Source organism: Odocoileus virginianus, chromosome 14 (assembly GCF_023699985.2).
Source record: "Odocoileus virginianus isolate 20LAN1187 ecotype Illinois chromosome 14, Ovbor_1.2, whole genome shotgun sequence".
Lineage (NCBI taxonomy): Eukaryota > Metazoa > Chordata > Mammalia > Artiodactyla > Cervidae > Odocoileus > Odocoileus virginianus.
Genome location: NC_069687.1, coordinates 21553729 through 21574109, shown reverse-complemented (window position 1 = coordinate 21574109; position 20381 = coordinate 21553729). Strand labels below are relative to the sequence as shown.

At 34.9% G+C, this 20381-nt stretch overlaps 1 protein-coding gene across 5 annotated transcripts in view; it reads left to right on the top strand.

Moving 5' to 3' along the window:
• LOC110143638 (cadherin-10) overlaps positions 1-20381 on the top strand; it is a 183088-nt gene that overhangs the window by 15189 nt on the left and 147518 nt on the right. For 3 of the 5 annotated variants that reach the window (XM_070476522.1, XM_070476521.1, XM_020903292.2), the window contains exon 2: positions 6948-7037. The exons of 1 other annotated variant lie outside the window; for it this stretch is intronic. The gene's annotated coding sequence lies outside the window, so the exon portion shown is untranslated. One more of the 5 variants, XM_070476520.1, reaches the window with a different exon arrangement.

Here is a 20381-nt window from a genome sequence, read left to right as displayed (position 1 = left end):
AATATGCAGATTCTTATTTCATTTCTTTTTGACTCGTTTTATACTCACTTATTGGAGAAGGAAATGGCAACCCATTCTGGTATTCTTGCTTAGAGAATCCTGTGTCCAGAGGAACCTGGTGGGCTGTTGTCCATAGGGTCGCATAGAGACGACTGAAGTGACTTGGCATGCATGCATGCATGCGTTGGAGAAGAAAATGGCAACCCGCTCCAATGTTCTTACTTGGAGAATCCCAGGGACGGAGGAGCCTGGTGGGCTGCCGTCTATAGGGTGGCACAGAGTCGGGCACGACTGAAGTGACTTAGCAGCAGCAGCAGCATAGTCACTTATTGGTTTAAGCATATATGTACAGAGTTTTGTGTTATACACTGAAATGAATATAATAGACTAAGTAAAAAGCATTATTATTGATAAACAAAATAGCATGGGCTGTGAAATCTAAGCATTAAAATGACTCTAAACCAGTCAGTATTATGATTCATTAGGAGAAGTCAGAAAGCTGAAGTAATGGGGGAGAGGAAATTGTGACTTGACCTTGGCTTGGAAGATGTATAGAGTGTGTGTGAAGGGCAGGCATTATAGAACCTATGCCTCTGTGAGCAGTGGCAGGAACAAACATGCGGGTACGGTTGGTCACTGAAGAACCAGAGTGGGTCTGTGCTGAAGAACTATACTTGTGAAGAAACTTATATGTTGGGTTAAGCAGTTTACATATGATTTAAAAGCTCATTAAAAGACACTTTTAAAAGTTCATTTCAAAAGATATTCTTTTACCATTAGCTCAATCTCATTCATTGGGACGAATAAGATTAAAAAAAAAAAAAACTCAACCATTATTCTTAGCATTTTATATGCCTCAAATGGTGAGGTTGATATGCATCCAAATGTTTCAGAGTCAACCAAAAACTGTTGTCTCCCCAAGGAAAGCCAGTGTGAGAGTGCCAGTATAATTGTGCCAATAATACTGTATCTGATTCTGCCCATTCTCCATCCCGAACAATTTTTTCATAGTGCTCAGTTGCTCAATCATGTCTGACTCTTTGCAACCCCATAGACTGTAGCTTGCCAGGCTCCTCTGTCCATGGAATTTTCTAGGCAAGAATACTGGAGTGGGTTATCATTTCTTCCTCCAGGGGATCTCCCCAACCCAAGGATCATACTCACATCTCCCACATCTCCTGAATTGGCAGACAGATTCTTTACTACTGAACTGATTTTCTCATTAGGTGCTCTCAAATACATATGTGCTGTGATATCATTTGATGTCTGCTACTGTCCTCCACTTTGTATATAGTTCCTCAAGGTTGATTGCCTCTAACATTTTCTCCTACTGATAAAAATGTAATTTTTTCTGGTCTGTGCTTGCTCATAATATTCTGATGTCTAAAGCTGATGGTCACGCTGATGAATTAGCATCTTTGATGTACCAGATAGTTTTGTTTAAATTCTCCTTTAATGTAAGCTTATTTGTGTGACGGGATTATTTATATCAAACTCTGTTTTGTTTTGTTTGTTTCCTGAGAAAACTTGTTCTTAGTCTCATAACTAGTTATTGGGAAAATACTAAAGAGAACTTTGTTATGATTACAAGGTTATGGGAATAATCAAATATTTCCTTACTTCAGAATGAAAGCTCAGACAATATTAATGTGATAACCTTACCTTTTTTTTATAATTAACTGAGATAATACATGCAATACAGTGTTATATGGTATACAGTACATATTCTTAATATAATAATTAAAGCTATCATTGTGATTTCACTATAATGATTATTTGTAAGAGATGTTATGTTATTACAAAGCTTTAAAGCAAATGATTAAATATTGATAATACTCATAATATAGATAACTGTCATTTATTGAGAACTTAATAAATGCTATACACTGTACAGAATGGTTTACATCTATTATTTCTTTAAATCACTTGATAAAGGAAACAGGTAATCTTATAATCTCCATTTTATAAATGAGAGAACTGAGGCACAGAAAGTTTATATAACTTTCACAAATTACAAAGCTAGTGAGAGACCCAGAGTGCAGACTCTGAAAATATGGTCCCTGCTGTTCTATTCTTCACCTCTACCCCATATTTATGTAAGTCATGCCTGCATTCCTTCAAGGAGATGTATCATCTTTATTTCTACGCCTATCTTACTTTTTATAAAATTTCTATTTATTAATGACTTAATCTTATTACTTTAAAACTATGTTTTTCAGTAAGATAAGGTGGCACTCAGTTGTGTCCAGTTATTTACCCCAGTTCGATTCCTGGGTCAGGAAGATCTGCTGGAGAAGGGATAGGCTACCCACTCCAGTATTCTTGGGTTTCCCTGGTGGCTCAGCGGGTAAAGAATCTGCCTGCAATGCAGGAGACCTGGGTTCAATCCCTGAGTTGGGAAGATCCCCTGGAGAAGGGAAAGGCTGCCCACTCCAGTATTCTGGCCTGGAGAATTCCACTGACTATATCATCCATGGGGTTGCAAAGAGTTGGGCACAACTAAGAGACTTTCACTTCACTTCAAGGTGGCACTAGTGATAAAGAAGCTGCTTGCCAATACAGGAGACATAAGAGATGCAAAAGACGTGAGTATGATCCCTGCCTTTCCCTGGAGAAGGGAATGGCATCCCAGTCCACTCTTCTTGCCTGGAGAATCCCATGGACAGTTAGAGCCTGGCAGGTAGCAAAGAGTGGGACACAATTGAAGTGATTTAGCATGCACATGGCCTAAAAATAAGTAGGGTTTAGGATGTAAAATATTGATACAACAAATGTGCTACATTTTAAGCACTGTTCTAATAAGATGTGCAATTCAGTTGTCAAAATTTGTGGATGATAAAAACTTACCTTGTAGGTAGGAAAAAGTTCACTAAAACAACTTAATTACTTAAAATAACCATAGCTTACAATGTAGCCATAAATTTCTTAGTGGATTTTTACAACATTCTCTTAGCATTATTTAGTAGTTTTTTTTTTTTTTAATGCTCCCTCTTGGAGAAATAAGGCATATAATGATTTTTTTTTAATTACATTCAGTATTTTTTCAAGTATACATTGGAAATAGTCACAGCAATTGCTTCTGTTAAGAGAGGCGAGAGGTTCATATGTTGATAGAGAACCATTTTCATTGTATACACATAATTTCATTAGAAAATATTATCATAAAGTGGAATAATTTTGGAAAAAAATTTTAATTTTAAAAAAACTTGTCACTTATCATGAATTGTATTGAGTACATAAAAAATGAAAGATTCCAAACTCTAAAAATTGTTTCTATAGCATAAGTTGATCTATTCATTGTGTCTATATAAAGCAAAATAAAACAATGAAAAACTAGGAAGTGCTTATATATGCAGATACTAGTCACTGAGTTTTAGTAACTGAATAGAATAGTTATTATTATAAAAGCATTCAGTAATATTTGTTACTGTCATAGCTTAATCATAAAATTTTATGTATTTATTTTAAATCACTCAAATAAAACCATGTTAAAGTTGTGACATGAACCAGTTTTTTTCAAACCTGATTCAGGTTATATGAATTTGAAGGCTGTGAGATTTTTGTATGATAACTGAATATAGTTCATATAATAATATATTTAAGGTGAATAGCTATCTTATAAGAAATACTCATGTTATTTCAGTATCTAGTTTTCTGTTGTGATCATTGCTGCTTTCATATCATTTTTAAGTTTCTAAAAAAAAGCATGTAGAAATATTTTGTATCTTATAGACTTTTGCCAAATGAACTTCAAACAATATTGCAATGAATTATATGAAATTTATTTGAAAATGTTGCCACCTAAAGAAAACTGAACCAAGAGGTTACTTCACTGTATGTGTATTAATCTCTAAAGAATTTTTGTTTTAATTCTGGTGTCATATCCACTTATCAAGCACTTAGTTTTGGTGAACCAAAAGTATCTGTTACCTAAAAATAATATTAATTTGAATGCTATTAGTTTTGAGAGTTTTGATTATAGTTATTTATTTTTTATGTTGTATTATAGACACAAATATTTATCATTTTATGAAAAATGTGTATAAGCTCTTATGCTTAGTTTATACATGTTCCAGTATCATTTTTCTACAAATCATTCACATCAGTGAAGCAGCAAGTATCATGATATGAGAACAAGATTCAACATAAATGCCCTTGATAAATTTGAGGTGATCGTTCAATACTTGGAAAATGTTTCCATTAAAAAATTACTGAGATAAAGTAATACATAATGATGTTATTTTATTCTGAAGATAAAATTTGACATTTAAAAATGTGATGGAACACATAGTATAAGAGAACTTGATAGATTCCTAACAGCAAGAGACTAAGATGCTTCAAAACAAACCTCTCTGTGTACCAAAATCTAGAGTGTCTCTTTGGTTGAGATAGCCTTTGGTACATTTTCATGTCTGTGAAATTTGTGAATATATGTATATATATATATATATATATATATATATATATATATATATACACCCATACATATACACATTGCATGTTCATAATGCTCATTTGGAAATTTTACCTTGGCTGCAGAAAATTAATTTATTCAACAGCCATTGAGTCCTTGTTATGTGTAGAACATACTGCCCCATCAACTCTTGCTATTTAACCCATGTTACTAAGACACTTGGTTCTTTAATTTCAGCGTGAAAATGTTCAAGCTCAATCACTTCAAATATAACTATGGAACAAGGATAGCCCTGTACTGTGGCAAAGATATAAGTCATATTAATGGCATATTGGGACACTTCCCTTGAATAGTCTAGAATTGATTTATTGTATGTTTTTTATCTAAAGCTTTTATGAACCTATTATATTCTCAGCCTGTGTTACTTCCATGAGCACTCCACCTAATAAATAAAGTAGTATGGCACTTTCCATTATTTGTCCTAAATTTATCTCTTTTAAACTTCAAAGAGTGCCCTCAGACCTAGTATAACTGAAATGTGTAGAGAGCTTGGCTTTCACACTATCCACCTTCTTCATGATTTAATAGATGTCAAAGTTTCCAGATTGAAGATTCTAATCATTGCAGTCTTCCTATACAGAGTGGTTCCATTTCTTTAATGATAGTTCAGTTGTCTTTCTGTGAGCATTTTTTAGTTTCTTTGTATTTCTTTGAAGTAATGCAGTCAGCATTGTGTGAGAACATTCAAGCAAGTGGTTCATAGAAGCTCATAATAGAAGGACTAAGCCTTTCAGAGTATATGTCCTAATCCTGCCCTTTTTGTCCATCAAGGACTCTAACCCTTATCTTAATAACTCTTGAGTTTGTTTTGCTTTCAACAAAAAGTGGGCATTTAGAAGAGATGACTTCTAAGTTCCTTTCCAAATCTTAAATCTCAGAAATTAAATTACAAAATTATTATAACTTGGATGTAGATAATACAACAAAAATACAATGAACTGATTTTGATTTTGCCTTCCTGTAGTGGATAATATGGAAATACTAACACAATTTTGTATACTGACATAAGAATTTCATACCTCAGTTATCACCACGGTGGTGGTGTTATTTAGTCACCAAGTTGTGTCTGACTCTTAAGTGAAAGAGGAGAGTGAAAAAGTTGGCTTAAAGCTCAACATTCAGAAAACAAAGATCATGGCATCTGGTCCCATCACTTCATGGCAAATAGATGGGGAAGCAGTGGAAACAGTGGCAGACTTTATTTTGGGCGGTTCCAAAATCACTGCAGATGGTGACTGCAGCCATAACATTAAAAGACACTTACTCCTTGCGAGAAAAGTTATGACTAACCTAGATAGCATATTAAAAAGCAGAGACATTACTTTGCCAACAAAGTTCTGTCTAGTCAAGGCTATGGTTTTTTCAGTAGTCATGTATGAATGTGAGAGTTGGACTATAAAGAAAGCTGAGCACTGAAAAATTGTTGCTTTTGAACTGTGGAGTTGGAGAAGACTGAGAGTCCCTTGGACTGCAAGGAGATCCAACCAGTCCATCCTACAGGAAATCAGTCCTGAGTATTCATTGGAAGGACTGATGTTGAAGCTGGAACTCCAATATTTTGGCCACCTGATGTAAAGAGCTGACTTATTTGAAAAGACCCTGATGCTGGGAAAGATTGAGGGCAGGAGGAGAAGGGGAGGACAGAGGATGAGATGGTTGGATGGCATCACCAACTCAATGGACATGAGTTTGAGTAAACTCCGGGAGTTGGTGATGGACAGGGAGGCCTGGTGTGCTGCAGTTCATGGGGTCGCAAAGAGTCAGACACGACTGAACAACTGAACTGAACTGAACTGTGTCTGACTCGTTTGTGACCCCCATGGACTGTAGGCCGCCAGGCTCCTCTGACTATGAAATTTCCTAGACAAGAATACTGGAGTGGGTTGCTGTCTCCTTGTCCAGGGGATCTTCTTGACCCAGGGATCGAACCCAAGTCTCCTGCATTGGCAGGCAGATGCTTTACCTCTGAGCCCCCAGGACAGCCCAGTTACTATTGTACCTCATCCTTAATGTGTCACCTCATCATAGCTGTCTTTAAATGCCTCAGACAATTTATGTTTTCCTTCCCGGTTGCTTATGTTGTTTTCTCACTATTAGATTAAATAATCTTATCAGTATTTGATATTTTTATTGACCCATTTAAATATTGATTGAAGCAATGGAAAAAAATCCATATATAAAATAAACTAAAATCTCTGATATTTATGGACTTTACATTCCAAAATGGGGTTCAGACTATCAAAACCTGAATAACAAAAATATTTACTATGGCTGATTATAATAAATGCTGTGGAGGAAACAATGCAGAGAAGCTGTATTATTTGATGAAAAGTGATTTATTTCATATGATAGGATGCTGCTTCTTTATGCCTGGGTTTTTGTCTCTTACTATATCTTGGAGCACCTAGTGAGTTTTTTAAAAAAGTGGTTGCTGTATGGTTATCTCTCTACAGCCTGTTTTTTTTCCTTCTAGTTGTTCCTGTGCTTTGATAGTGAAGAAATCTTACAGAAATATATTTCTGAGAAAAAAAAGGAGAGAGGACTTTCATTCTCACTAGATAAGGTACAATTCAGAAAATGCAAACAAAGAAATAGTTTTGAGTGATACATTTTTCATTTTCATCACTGATACCGTTGACAGTTGGGTGAAGGAAAAAAAAAAAAGACATGAGCCGTGAGACAAATCTCTAAAAACATATATGTGGTTATTTAAAAGTACAGCTCACCCTGCAACTGCATTTGGAATTCAGCGTTGCCTTCTGCTTGCTTTGTTGTTGATAGCTTTCCTTTTCCGCAAGGTAAGAGATACTCTGACCAGAGGGTTGTTTCGTCTCATAAATATTTTTGTTCACATGATGCTTAAACGCTGTTGAAAAGCTCCTGTCAGACCTGTAAATCTCTCTGGGATTTTCTGATTCTCTGTTGCTAACTTTGCATCATTTTCCATTCATATAGCTCCGAGGAGATTGAGAAGAGTGAATTTCTCTGATTGTTTAAATTATTTCTGATTTGAAAGAAATATCTTACTATCAGCATGCTCAACGATGGTTCTCTTTCAGAATTTGTTATGCAATTTACACATTTTGAACTGTCACTGCACATTTGTTCTGTTGTATATTGTTATTACCTTTTCTCCTCATTGCATGGCATATTTTATATGCAATCATCAGACACTTTCATGCTCAAGTGGTCGTTAGCTGTGTGCTCTCCAGCTGTTCAAAACTGTTAAATAAAACTAGTCCTCCCGTCAGGAGTGTGCGTGATTGCCTTCGCTGCGTCTTTCGGAACCTCTGGCTGGGAGCTGGCTGTGAATGAACACATGCTGCCTGGAGCCAGTCGCTGTTTCTCAGCCCTATACCTGCTTCCTGTGTGACACAGGAAGGGTGAAATAATACTCATTTCTGGCAGAGGCATATCATTTTCTTTCCTTCTTCTTTTCTATACACTTGACATTATAAACACTGAACACTTTGAAGCTATCTCTCATTTTTTTATGTCCTCAAATGTGCCAGAGCTAAGGTCAGATAGGCAAGTCACTTATTTGGCTCAGAATCCTCTTTTTGAACTCAAAGAATTGAACTGGATGATCTGTGTGTGTGTGTGTGTGTGTGTGTGTGTGTGTGTGTTTTCTGAGTTTTACAAAATGAAATGATTGTAAGCAAGTATTTTATTAGAAAAATATGAGGGTAAAATATAAACCTGACATTAGAGGGACTGGTTTTCCCCCAACTACCTGTATTTTTTTTTTTTTTTTTTTTTTGTCAATAAAATACAGGAAGCAGTGTTTGGTGTCTCATGAATATTGAGAGATGCCATACTCCCACCTCCAATAAATGCCTCTTCTGTCTTAAAACTTAAAGACCTGGGAACCTGAAGAAAAGTTATACAGAGTCTGTGTCCAAAAGTCGATGTTGCCAGATTTAAAGTTCATCATGATTATCACTGTCAAACTGGCAAAGATTTGGAATGGTAATGCATTCTCTAATCAGAAACTAGAGTTATTTGGCTGAAGCACATTTCTGATTCTGCACATTCTCATCCATGCTAATGTATTCCAAATTTTGCACCTGACTAGATCACATCTTTGGTATCAACAGAGCTAATGAATCTGATGTAGCTTATCTAGGAGAATGTTCCTTTTTTCCTTCGTACTCCTACCAACTCCCTCCTGGCAAATTCTCACAGCCCTCTTATGATGAGGATCTTCTTAACCCACAGCTTTCAGAAGCAGAATAAATTTGGTCATCAGTCATTCACCAAATCCCTGGAGAAGGGCATGGCAACCCTCAGGCTCAAGAATGTATGTAAAGCTAAGCTTTACCTTTGAAACAGAACTAGGAGTCTTTGTGACTAATTTATTGGATCCCTCTATGCTGTAGCTGGGGCTTCCCTGATGACTCAGACTGTAAAATATCTGCCTGCAATGCAGGAGATCGGGGTTCGATCCCTGGGTCAGGAAGATGCCCTGGAGAAGGGAATGGCACTCCAGTATTCTTGTCTGGAAAATCCTATGGACAGAGGAGCCTGGTGCACTTCAGTCCATAGGGTCACAAAGAGTTGAGCATGACTGAAGTGACTGAGCATGCATACACGCATTCACCAAATCAAGTGATGTGTTTTGTCAAAGGTCAGCTGTTGACTCCTGATTTTGAGCTTGTGCTGACATTTTCTGGAGTTTTCATCTTGACTCAGTCAGTCAGTTCAGTTGCTCAGTTGTGTCCGACTCTTTGTGACCCACTGGACTGCAGCACACCAGGCCTCCTTGTCCATCACCAACTCCTGGAGTTTGCTCAAACTCATGTCCATTGAGTCAGTGACACAATCCAACCATCTCATCCTCTGTCGTCCCCTTCCCCTCCTGCCTTCAATCTTTCACAGCATCGGGGTCTTTTCAAATGAGTCAGTTCTTCGCATCAGGTGGCCAAAATAGTGGAGTTTCAGCTTCAACATCAGTCCTTCCAATGAACACCCAGGACTGATCTCTTTTAGGATGGACTGGTTGGATCTCCTTGCTGTCCAAGGGATTCTCAAGAGTCTTCTCCAAAACCACAGTTGAAAAGCATCAATTCTTTGGTGCTCAGCTTTCTTTATAGTCCAACTCTCACATCCATACATGACTACTGGAAAAACCATAGCTTTGACTAGACAGAACTTTGTTGGCAAAGTAATGTCTGCTTTTTAATATGTTGTCTAGGTTGGTCATAGCTTTTCTTCCAAGGAGCAAGTATATTTTAATTTCATCTGCAGTGATTTTGGAACCCCCCAAAATAAAGTCTGCCACTGTTTCCACTGTTTCCCCATCTATTTGCCATGAAGTGATGGGACCAGATGCCATGATCTTAGTTTGCTGAATATTGAGCTTTAAGCCAACTTTTTCACTCACATCTTTCACTTTCATCAAGAGGCTCTTCAGTTCTTCTTCGCTTTCTGCCATGAGGGTGGTGTCATCTGCATATCTGAGGTTATTGATATTTCTCCCAGCAATCTTGATTCCAGCTTGTGCCTTATCCAGCCCAGCATTTCTCCTGATGTACTCTGCATATGAGTTAAATAAGCAAAATGAGAATATACAGCCTTGACATACTCTTTTCCCTGTTTGGAACCAGTCTGTTGTTCCATGTCCAGTTCTAACTGTTGCTTCCTGAGCTGCATACAGATTTCTCAAGAGACATACAGGTGGTCTGGTATTCCCATCTCTTTAGTTTCCACAGTTTGTTGTGATCCACACAGTCAAAGGCTTTGGCATAGTCAATAAATCAGAAATTGATGTTTTTCTGGAACTCTCTTGCTTTTTTGATGATCCAGCGGATGTTGGCAATTTGATCTCTGGTTCCTCTGCCTTTTCTAAACTAGCTTGAACATCTGGAAGTTCACGGTTCATGTACTGTTGAAGCGTGGCTTGGAGAATTTTGAGCATTACTTTACTAGCATGTGTGATGAGTGCAATTGTGCAGTAGTTTGAGCATTCTCTAGCATTGCCTTTCTTTGGGATTGGAATGAAGACTGACTTTTGCCAGTCCTGTGGCCACTGTTGGGTTCTCCAAATTTGCTGACATATTGAGTGCAGCACTTTCACAGCATCATTTTTAGGATTTGAAATAGCTCAACTGGAATTCCATCACCTCCACCAGCTGTGTTCATAGTGATACTTCCTAAGGCCCATTTGACTTCACATTCCAGGATGTCTGGCTCTAGTTGAGTGGTCATACCACCATGATTATAGGGGTCATGAAGATCTTTTTTGTATACTTCCTCTGTGTATTCTTGCCACCTCTTCTTAATATCTTCTGCTTCTGTTAGGTCCATACCATTTATGTCCTTTATTGAGCCCATCTTTGCATGACATGTTCCCTTGGTATCTCTCATTTTCTTGAGGAGATCTCTAGTCTTTCTCATTCTATTGTTTTCCTCTATTTCTTTTCACTGATCACTGAGGAAGGCTTTCTTATGTCTCCTTGCTGTCATCCTGACTGAAATAACCTCAAATAGATCTAACTAATTATCAATTAGGTTCTGTTCAGATTTCTAGATGGCAACCAATCCTGGAGATTTCAAGGAGATCAGATCACTTTCTTGGTTTTCTTTCTCTTTCCTACTGCTCTAACACTTGTCAGTTTTCTGGGCTAGGGGTGAGTGGCAAGGGCATTTATGGACCCCCTAAGGAGTGGCTCCCCTGACCCAGCAGTTCTTACTGTTCTTGAGTAGACAGCTGATGTTGGAGGCTCATTCCTGAATTGCGTGCATCAGAACTACCAATATTTGCTGCATGCTGGCAGATATATCCTAGTTTCAACCTCAGACTATTAAGTCAAATGCTGATAGGTCCAAATGTCTTGTATATTATGCTGGCAGCTAGACCTTGACGATATGATGAAACTAAAAAAGAGTCTTCCATAAACCTTCAAAAGTTAAAGCAAACTGTCCAGAGCTAGTCAGATAGTTGAATTGATTGCTGCTTTATGGGACTTGTATATTTTTTCTGTGACTCTTCTTTCAAAATTATTTATGTCTAATATGAATACAGACTACTACAGGGACCATTTACAAAACTGTGGCAATGAGAGGAGAAAAAAAAACTTTTCCTTCATCTCTCAACTCTGATAATATATAACTGGCATATTCATAATTTATTATTGAGAGTAATTATAAACAATATAAATGTCAGAAAAGTACAACTTTGACAATTTTTTGTCATGTCCTTTCTACTCACCTTAAAAAATAGTTGAATTTATATGATTTTAAATAAGATGCAGTGTTAATGTGCTTCCACATTTTAGAGACTTTCCCTCATTCAAAGGCCAGATTTTGAGAAGAACACATTTTATATCTTATTCAAGGTGTTTTCTTTTTTTTCAAGGTGTTTCTTATCATAACTGGTTCATAAATAAAGCTTCTCCATTTTAGAAATGAAGAAGTTTGCTTTTTAATACTATTATTTCTCTGTGTATTTGGAGGCTTGATTATTAAAAAAAAAAAAAGATTATTCATACCTTATAGGAGTGTGGAATCTTCTTGCAATGTACATAAATTTGTTAAAATGTAGTAGATGTAAGTAACTAAATACCGCATTTTGAACTGTCTGACAGAAAGACAACACGAAAAAATCTCAATTCAGGAATATTAGAAAACCTATTGCTATGTATAGAGTGGGAAAAATTTAGTGCTAGCATCTGTGAGAAATAAAGGCTTTATGTTTGTGACAGTAAGGTAAGATTGAAAAGAAATGAAATTACGGTATATTTTTGGAGAAATGTCTGTATCGATACATGTTAGTATACTTTATTTATTTTACTGCTATAAGTGTACTGCTAATGAACAAACCTCAATGTCTGTTCCTCAACAAAGATTTAACCTCAACTAAGATTAAAACAATAATAATAGTAATCCCCATATGGTATTCTTTAAGTGGAATGAATACAATGTTAAATTACATGTTGTTTTTGGATATACACATTTTGATAAAAATAGAAAAAGATGCATATAAACACATACTACTTAAAGATGCTGGTTATTTGTAGAAGGAGAAGAAAAATAAGGCTTTGGAATAAGGTTTATTTTGATTTGTTAGAAAGAGACTTCTGAGTACATATACACCATGGAATATTACTCAGCCATTAAAAAGAATTCATTTGAATCAGTTCTAATGAGATGGATGAAACTGGAGCCCATTATACAGAGTGAAGTAAGCCAGAAAGATAAAGACCAATAACAGTATACTGACGCATATATATGGAATTTAGAAAGATGGTAATGATAACCCTATATGCAAAACAGAAAAAGAGACACAGATGTACAGAACAGACTTTTGAACTCTGTGGGAGACGGCGAGGGTGGGATGTTTTGAGAGAACAGCATCAAAACATATATATTATCAAGGGTGAAACAGATCACCAGCCCAGGTTGGATGCATGAGACAAGTGCTTGGGGCTGGTGCACTGGGAAGACCCAGAGGGATGGGATGGGGAGGGTGGTGGGAGGGGGGATCAGGATGGGGAATATATGTAAATCCATGGCTAATTCATGTCAATGTATGGCAAAAACCACTGCAATATTGTGAAGTAATTAGCCTCCAACTAATAAAAACAAATGAAAAAAAATTAATTAAAAGGTTAAAAAAAAGAGAGAGACTTCTGAAGCAAATATGCTGCTTTACTAGCATGTCTAGTAAAACACTGTTTTTGGTTATTTGAAATTTTGTTGCAGCATTTGCTATATTTAAAATATAGTTGTTAACATAACCATACTTGAATGAATTGACAATATCATATTACATTTTTAGAAGTTGTTCCAAAATTTTAATTATTAAGCATTCCAGATATGTATAACTTCCTCTCTATGCATATTATTGAGAAGAAAATTTCAGATTTTCCTTTTTCCAAAGTATTTATGATCACATATAGAAGTATATTATAAAATTGTATTTCTACTTGAAACATAATTTGCTTTCTAGATACCAATACACATCCCATATTTTAACATAGAATATTGCCAATATAAGAGGTTACCTCTTATACTCTGACATAAATTCTAATGTTGATATATTTTTTTTTCTTTTTAAAGGCATAAAAGGAGAAATATTTATAGTTTTTAAAGTTGTCTTCAATTTTCATCTGAGAATAATTCCAGATGCTTAAAATTATTAAAACTTTTAGTGATTTTGTGTGTGTGTGTGTGTGTGTGTGTGTGTGTGAGGGTAGGGGTTAAAGTCATTGACAGTAAAAGATTATTTCCTTTGTACTTATTTTCCTTTGTACTTTATATTATTATTATTTTTCCAGATTTTTTATTCACAATTTTTTACCACTTGTTTTAAAATCCTTTCAATTAACATGATATTTAATTAATAATTTAAGTATCACTATTAAAACTCATGACTATACAGTTTTTATGTGCATGTAATAAGTGGATAAGCAAGAAATCTTTAGGTTTTTTATTTTTAACTTTATATTTTCATTAACATTCTAAAATTTTATTAACTGTCTCTTTTAAACCCTGCCTAATTTTATTCTGACATAGTAATTCAAAGGGATTACTGGTCCACCCTACTGATAACTAGTTCTGGCCACTACATAGGATCACAAAGAAGAACAATTGTACTGTGTAATTATCTAAATAATGCTTGAGTATTACAGCAGTTAAATCAAATGCTTACCCGTGGTCTTGGAACTTGGTGTCTACAGGAACACACCCTTTTCTTCAACTGGATTTCTTGTTCCTTTGTAGAGGTTATTTTATACTGAAATTAAATGACATATTTATAAGTATTTAGAGACATTTTGTCATGCCAGTGATAAATTTCCTATCATCTTAATCATCCTCAATATGTATTTGATAAAATAGTTACTTGATTATTTAATTTTGAGAATTATTTAATTTAATAATAATTTGATTATTTAATTTTGCAAAATTATTTGCAAACTTCAAAAGCCTCTGTCAAAAGTGTGTTGTTGTTGTTGTTCAGTCACTAAGTTGTGTCTTACTCTTTAATTATAAAAATTAAAAATTTTAATTTTTGTAATTGTTATTCTTTGTTTTAGTATGTTGTATAGGATTGTTCAAACTTTAAGTAGAAGCATGAGTTATTTTTGAATTAATGAGATCAGTTATATAAAATAATAATGTTAATTTCCCAATCCTCAAATATTTGTTAACTTACATCTTTAAATTGAAAGTGCTGGAACACAGAAAAATATCTAAGCATCCATTAGCACATTTTAGCAAGATGTGCATTATAGAGACTATGAAATTGAATATAAATTATATGTGAGCATGTAAGTTTTAGGAAGAAAACATAGTCATAAATTATTTAGCTTAAAATAGTTGTCATTGTGTATTAAAAATATAAATTTTATTAATGAATTTGTAGGATTTAAACTGCTGACTAGATAAAATTTGTGATTTAAACTTAGTATTCAAATATCCAAAGTTTCAAGTCCTTATTTATTCCTTTTTAAAATTATTTTTTAAATCTTCAAATAACAGGTTAAAATTAGGACAAAATGTTAATAAGTCCACCAATAAATTTAAAAACTTTCACAGAATGTCCTGGGAATAAATCTTAATGCTACTGGTTCTAATGAGGTAGATATTACCTGTTTTGAAACATATCCTCAGGGATTCAAATGGCAAATTCTTAGAAAGTGTTAATTCCACTGAAGTGAACATTAAATGTCATTATGGCTGGAAATTTATTTAGAAAAATCTCACACTTGCCAAGTAATAAATGATATTAAGATTTTTTTTCAAAGTATTATGTTAAGATGGCCAGCATTCTTTTTGCTTAATGAGAAAATTGCTTTCTTGTGAACAGAACTTTTTGAATTTTTTGAGAACAAAGGAAAAAATTCAGAAATTTAAAAAAATATATTTTATATGGAGTTAAACTAACAAAGATCGTTTTATTTCCACTTATACATCTGGAGCTTGCCACGGGAAGTTAAAATGATTTGTTTTCAGGTTTTAGTCAATCTCCAGTTAGTGAATATAGTAGATTCTTAAGAAAACCTATTGGATCAGTAAAGTAGAAGGCCAGAAATAGGTCAACTGTACAGTTGCCAAGAGTAGGGATTCTGTGCTAGTCAAGGAGGGATGTTCTTCTGGCTGTCTTCCACTCACTGTTCTGAATTCCTCCAGTGATAAGACCCTGGGATCTATCAACCAGAGACATCACTAAGAACTGATGAGATCCTTTCAGAATCCTATGCTTGAATCAGTCAGGAGTTAAGGACATGGAATTACAGGAATTTATAAATTTCAATGTGGTGAAGTCTCTGCCTGTGAGACAGGAGCTGATGTGGTGTGATATACAAAAATATAAATATGAGATTAAGAAAGTGGTAAAAGAATGAATGCTAGCTAGCTGTTGGAAATTTTCCTCTAGTTTTTGAACATGTTTATTCCAATTAACATTCCTAGAAACTGTCACCATTGCTTTTGGATTGGGTTTGAGGCCTCACTGAGCTGATCATGAAGTGAAATTTAGATAAAAAGTTGACTTTAATATATTGATCCAGGTTGGGAAGATCCCCTGGAGAAGGAAATGGCAACCCATTCCAGTGTTTTTGCCTGGGAAATCTCATGGAGTTAGGAGCCTGGTGAGCTACAGTCCATGGGGTTGCAAAGATTCAGACATGACTGAGCAACTAACACTTTTAGCCAGTAGATCCAAAAATCTTTTAGGTACCAAGATATTATCACTAACTTGAAACTTTTATTAACATTCTCAAAATGTCCAGTTATTTCTGTCTCCCTATTCATAGTTAGCCTAGAAAATGTCCACAGTCTCATTTAGAAATCTAGGGAGCAGATATTTGTGCTGTTACCATGTTTATCACTCAGGTATACTTAAATAGTTAATCATTCCCCAGACCCTGAAACTTTGAAATGACTCTGGTCCACAATTTGGCTGAAGAGCTATACATCTTTGTTTTAGTTGGAGCATCATTTTTTCTGCCTGACCAACCACAAGGTTTCCCTGTTATATAAATTATGTGAACTTTAGAATTCTGCACATATATTTCAGTTCTAGAGATTCTATGATCAATCAGCCATTGAAAAATGCTCCCTTGTGTCACCACTATTAATTACAGAGATTACTTTTTGCATCTGATGGTTTATTGATATTATTTGGTCTCAACACCCAAGAATCTCATTCTGCCATGGAATAAGTGAGCCTATTTACTGCAGAATCTCTTAGAAGCAGTTGTAGCTAGGAGAACAACCTCTACAATACTTTTAAAAGATGTTGTGCCATCATTCATGTATTTCTAAATACACAGGATAGAAAGCATTTGCCATTTTCTCTTAAAAGATTTAAAGAATAGGTTGAGTGAATTACACACAAGAAAACCACTCTACCATCCTTTCTTCTATAATTAAGTGACATTTTTAATATATAAAATGTCAAAGAGTTTGGGGTTATCTCAGAGTCTTCATTAAGTTCATATTTTAATTAGCTAACTAAGTAACAAAGCAAACCTTATTATGTGCTGAGGTTAGCACACCAATTCTAAATTTCTGGGAAAGGCAACCATATTAATAAATGTTGCATTCTAAAATGATGTACTGCAGTCCTTGCTTTAGTACATTCAAAATGTACTCCTGTATATATTTTCTAGATTTCTGTTGATACAAATCCAAAATTATTACAATGTTTTCATGCTTCATCATCTCTTCTAGAATTTGAGTTTGTAATTGGTTCCCTGCGGCATGTTGAGTTCTGATTTTAATTTATTTTAATTTAGATCAGGAGATAATTAGAAGTGGTAGAGGATGGGAATAATAAGAATAGTTTTCCCTGTTAAGGTAACTCTTTCAGATGAGGTTGTTATTGGATTTTAAGCAAGAGAGACCTTTTTGGACTTGGAAAGAAAGTCTGTTTCTGCTAACAGGGAAGACTCAGAGACGTTTGTGATTTTGGGGGACACTGGGTCATCTAGATCCTACCACATTTTTCTGCTCCAGTATTCAGAATCTCTCTTATTCTGTATCAGTCCATTAGCTTTCCTGTACTGTGGTGGTAGGTGTATCCCAGGTGGTACCAGTGGTAAAGAGCCCAGCTGCCAATGCAGGAAACTTGGGTTCAGCCCTGGGTCAGGAAGATCCCTGGAGGAAGGCATGGCAGCCCACTCTAGTATTCTTGCCTGGGAAATCCCATGGATAGAGCAGCCTAGTGGGCTACAGTCCATAGGGTTGCAGAGTCAGACACAACTGAAGCGACTTAGCATGCAGGCATACTGCGGTAGTAATGAGACTGTGTATGCAGCAAACTTTTAAATTTTATAATTGGTAGGATCAAACTTTTGAGTTCGGAGTTCCGAGTTAAGTCTACAGTTATAGGTGATACAAGATTATTTTGTCAATCATAAAATTCCCATGGTTTCTCTCTGTGCCGTCAGCTAAGACTTAGGGCTTCATACTTGTTATTTATTTCCTTCAAGCTGTCAGTATAGCTTGAAACAACAAATTCACCTTCACAGTTTACACATTCCTTCTGCCCTTTAATTTTGTTCTCTGAGAACAGCCACCTGATCCCTCAAATTTTTGTGGTTCAATGGGCATTTTACTGTAGGTCATAATTGAATTAATTAATTTTGCTACTGCAAACTGTAGGATGATAAAATTTTATTTTTAATTTCAGCCAATTTTTTGTTTTGTTTTGAGCCATCAGCTGTGTCTTGCCTTGTAATAAAGTGGACATTTCTTCTATTGCCCTGAAGTTCTGTTGCCTGCAGCCACTCCTACCAATGTGTGTATCACTGAGAATTTTGATGCATCAAGTTTGTAGAGCCAAATTCACATATGGTTTTCCAAACTGTAGAAGAAGCTAAGGAATCTATTGTTTGGAATTCTTCCTTTGGAGTCAAGAACTATAAAGCAGGATATTCAGTCTACATTGGAAGGCTATTTGAAATAAACTTGTCAACAAAAATAATGACAAACATTTAATACCCTGATTCTTATCTTTCCATTGGGCATTGTCTATTTATTTTTTACTTATTTTTTCATTGTGATCCTTATTGTTTTTTTCTTATTAATTTGTCAAAGTTCATTGAATGAATTACAAAGTCCCTTAGAGATATGAACTCCTTTATCATATTTTTACATGTATTTTTTCCCAGTATGCACATTCTTTAAAATGTGTAGGCTTGCTATTATTAAAACTTTTACATTTACTATCTCATCAGTTAATGTATTAAAGTTTTCTTTAAAGACCTTTTAAAAATCCCTTAACTGTATTTGTGGTATGCTATTTTCATAATTACCTTTTGATTTATTTTGATTTAGATTCCATTAAGATCCTAAGTTGTGTTATGTTCTTTTCTCCAAATGTCTCTTGAAAAATACCAGTCATCTTTTTTCTACTGATATGAAATTAATGTATATTTGGAAATATAGCCAAAGCTTATATTTATTTCTTTGCTGTTTTTGTGTAAACAAGACAAAATCCTAGTAGTTTTCTTGCTCCTGGTTCTTAAAGGCAACTGACCTAAATGAGTTACATGGCCAAGATGAAAGTGAATGCGGTGAGGATGTGGGTGTTATTAACCCAACAACTTCTTTCTAGAGGTACATGGCAGAGGGTATAGATATATAGGTATAATCCTAATAGAAGAAGCAATTGAAAACTTAGAAATGATTATTTCATTATTCCTTTGTACCATCTTCCTTTAACTTATAGCTAGATGTTTTTCTATTCTTTTGTTCTATTTTCATTCTGTGAATCTGAAAAATATTAAACAATATTTTCCTTTTACTCTTTTTGTTCTTCCAGTTTTATTAAAATGTAACTGACAGCACTGTGTAAATTTTAGATGTACAGCATAATGATTCAGATGTACATCATGAAATGATTATCACAGTAAGTTAAGGAATGTCCATTATCTCATATGTATACAAAATAAAAGAAAAGAAAATTTATCTTGCAATAAAACTCTTAGGATTTACTCTCAAAACCTTTCATGTACATTTACTCTTTAAGTCATTTAGATTTTGTTGACATTCCTAGGTGATGAAGATCTAATTTTATTTCAAATAATCAACTAATTTTATCAACCAAGTTAAATGCATGTATGCATTTTTCATGCTTTAAATTGGTATCAACTGTTTCTTTTTGAATTTGGGAAGGTATTAATGAGTATTGAAAAATAGCAAATAAACCAAGATCACTAAGTCATCAAAAATACCACAAAAGATATTTTAATGTCATTATTCCCCAACACCAAAAACCAATAATTTTTCACTTGTTGAGTAAATGCATTTCAATGAAAACCAAGATGAAAATAAAGATAGAGACTGAGTCAGGATAAAACCTTTAATAAATGTATTCTGTATGCTGTTGCTTACTGAAAGTCACTGAAAGTGAGTTTTTGGACCCCTCCTAACCTAAAGCATTCTTGACTCTGCCTTCTCCCACATAAAACTTCCTGTCAATTTTTGCAGCTTGTGTTTCTGCCAATTAAAACAGAATAGAGCCTTACTAAGCATTAACAACCATACACTTTAGTGTAAAGAAACTTTTCAGTATTTTCCTGAGTTTTGGTTTATTGTATTCCTGGAGAGATCCTACGTGTAAGCTTGAGGGTATACAGAATGTTTCAAGAATTTTAGTGTGAGACTGGTGTCTTGAGTTTTGTGTGATTGGATCAGCTATGCTAGTAGGAACCTTTGGGGACTGATGACTCATTTTGCATTTGTGCAGTTACTGATATGGATTAGATTAATCCTGAGGTCATTTTGAATTGCAAGCTTTTATGAAAATAGCTTAGAAATGGAAAAATAGAAAAAATATCTTATAAAAATATTGGCTTCCATTGTAAGATTGCATACAAATTAATTAACAAACATATGCTTAAGGCCTGCTTCTTTTCAGGACTTTAGCCAGGTGCTGATTTCAGTCTTCTTTTTC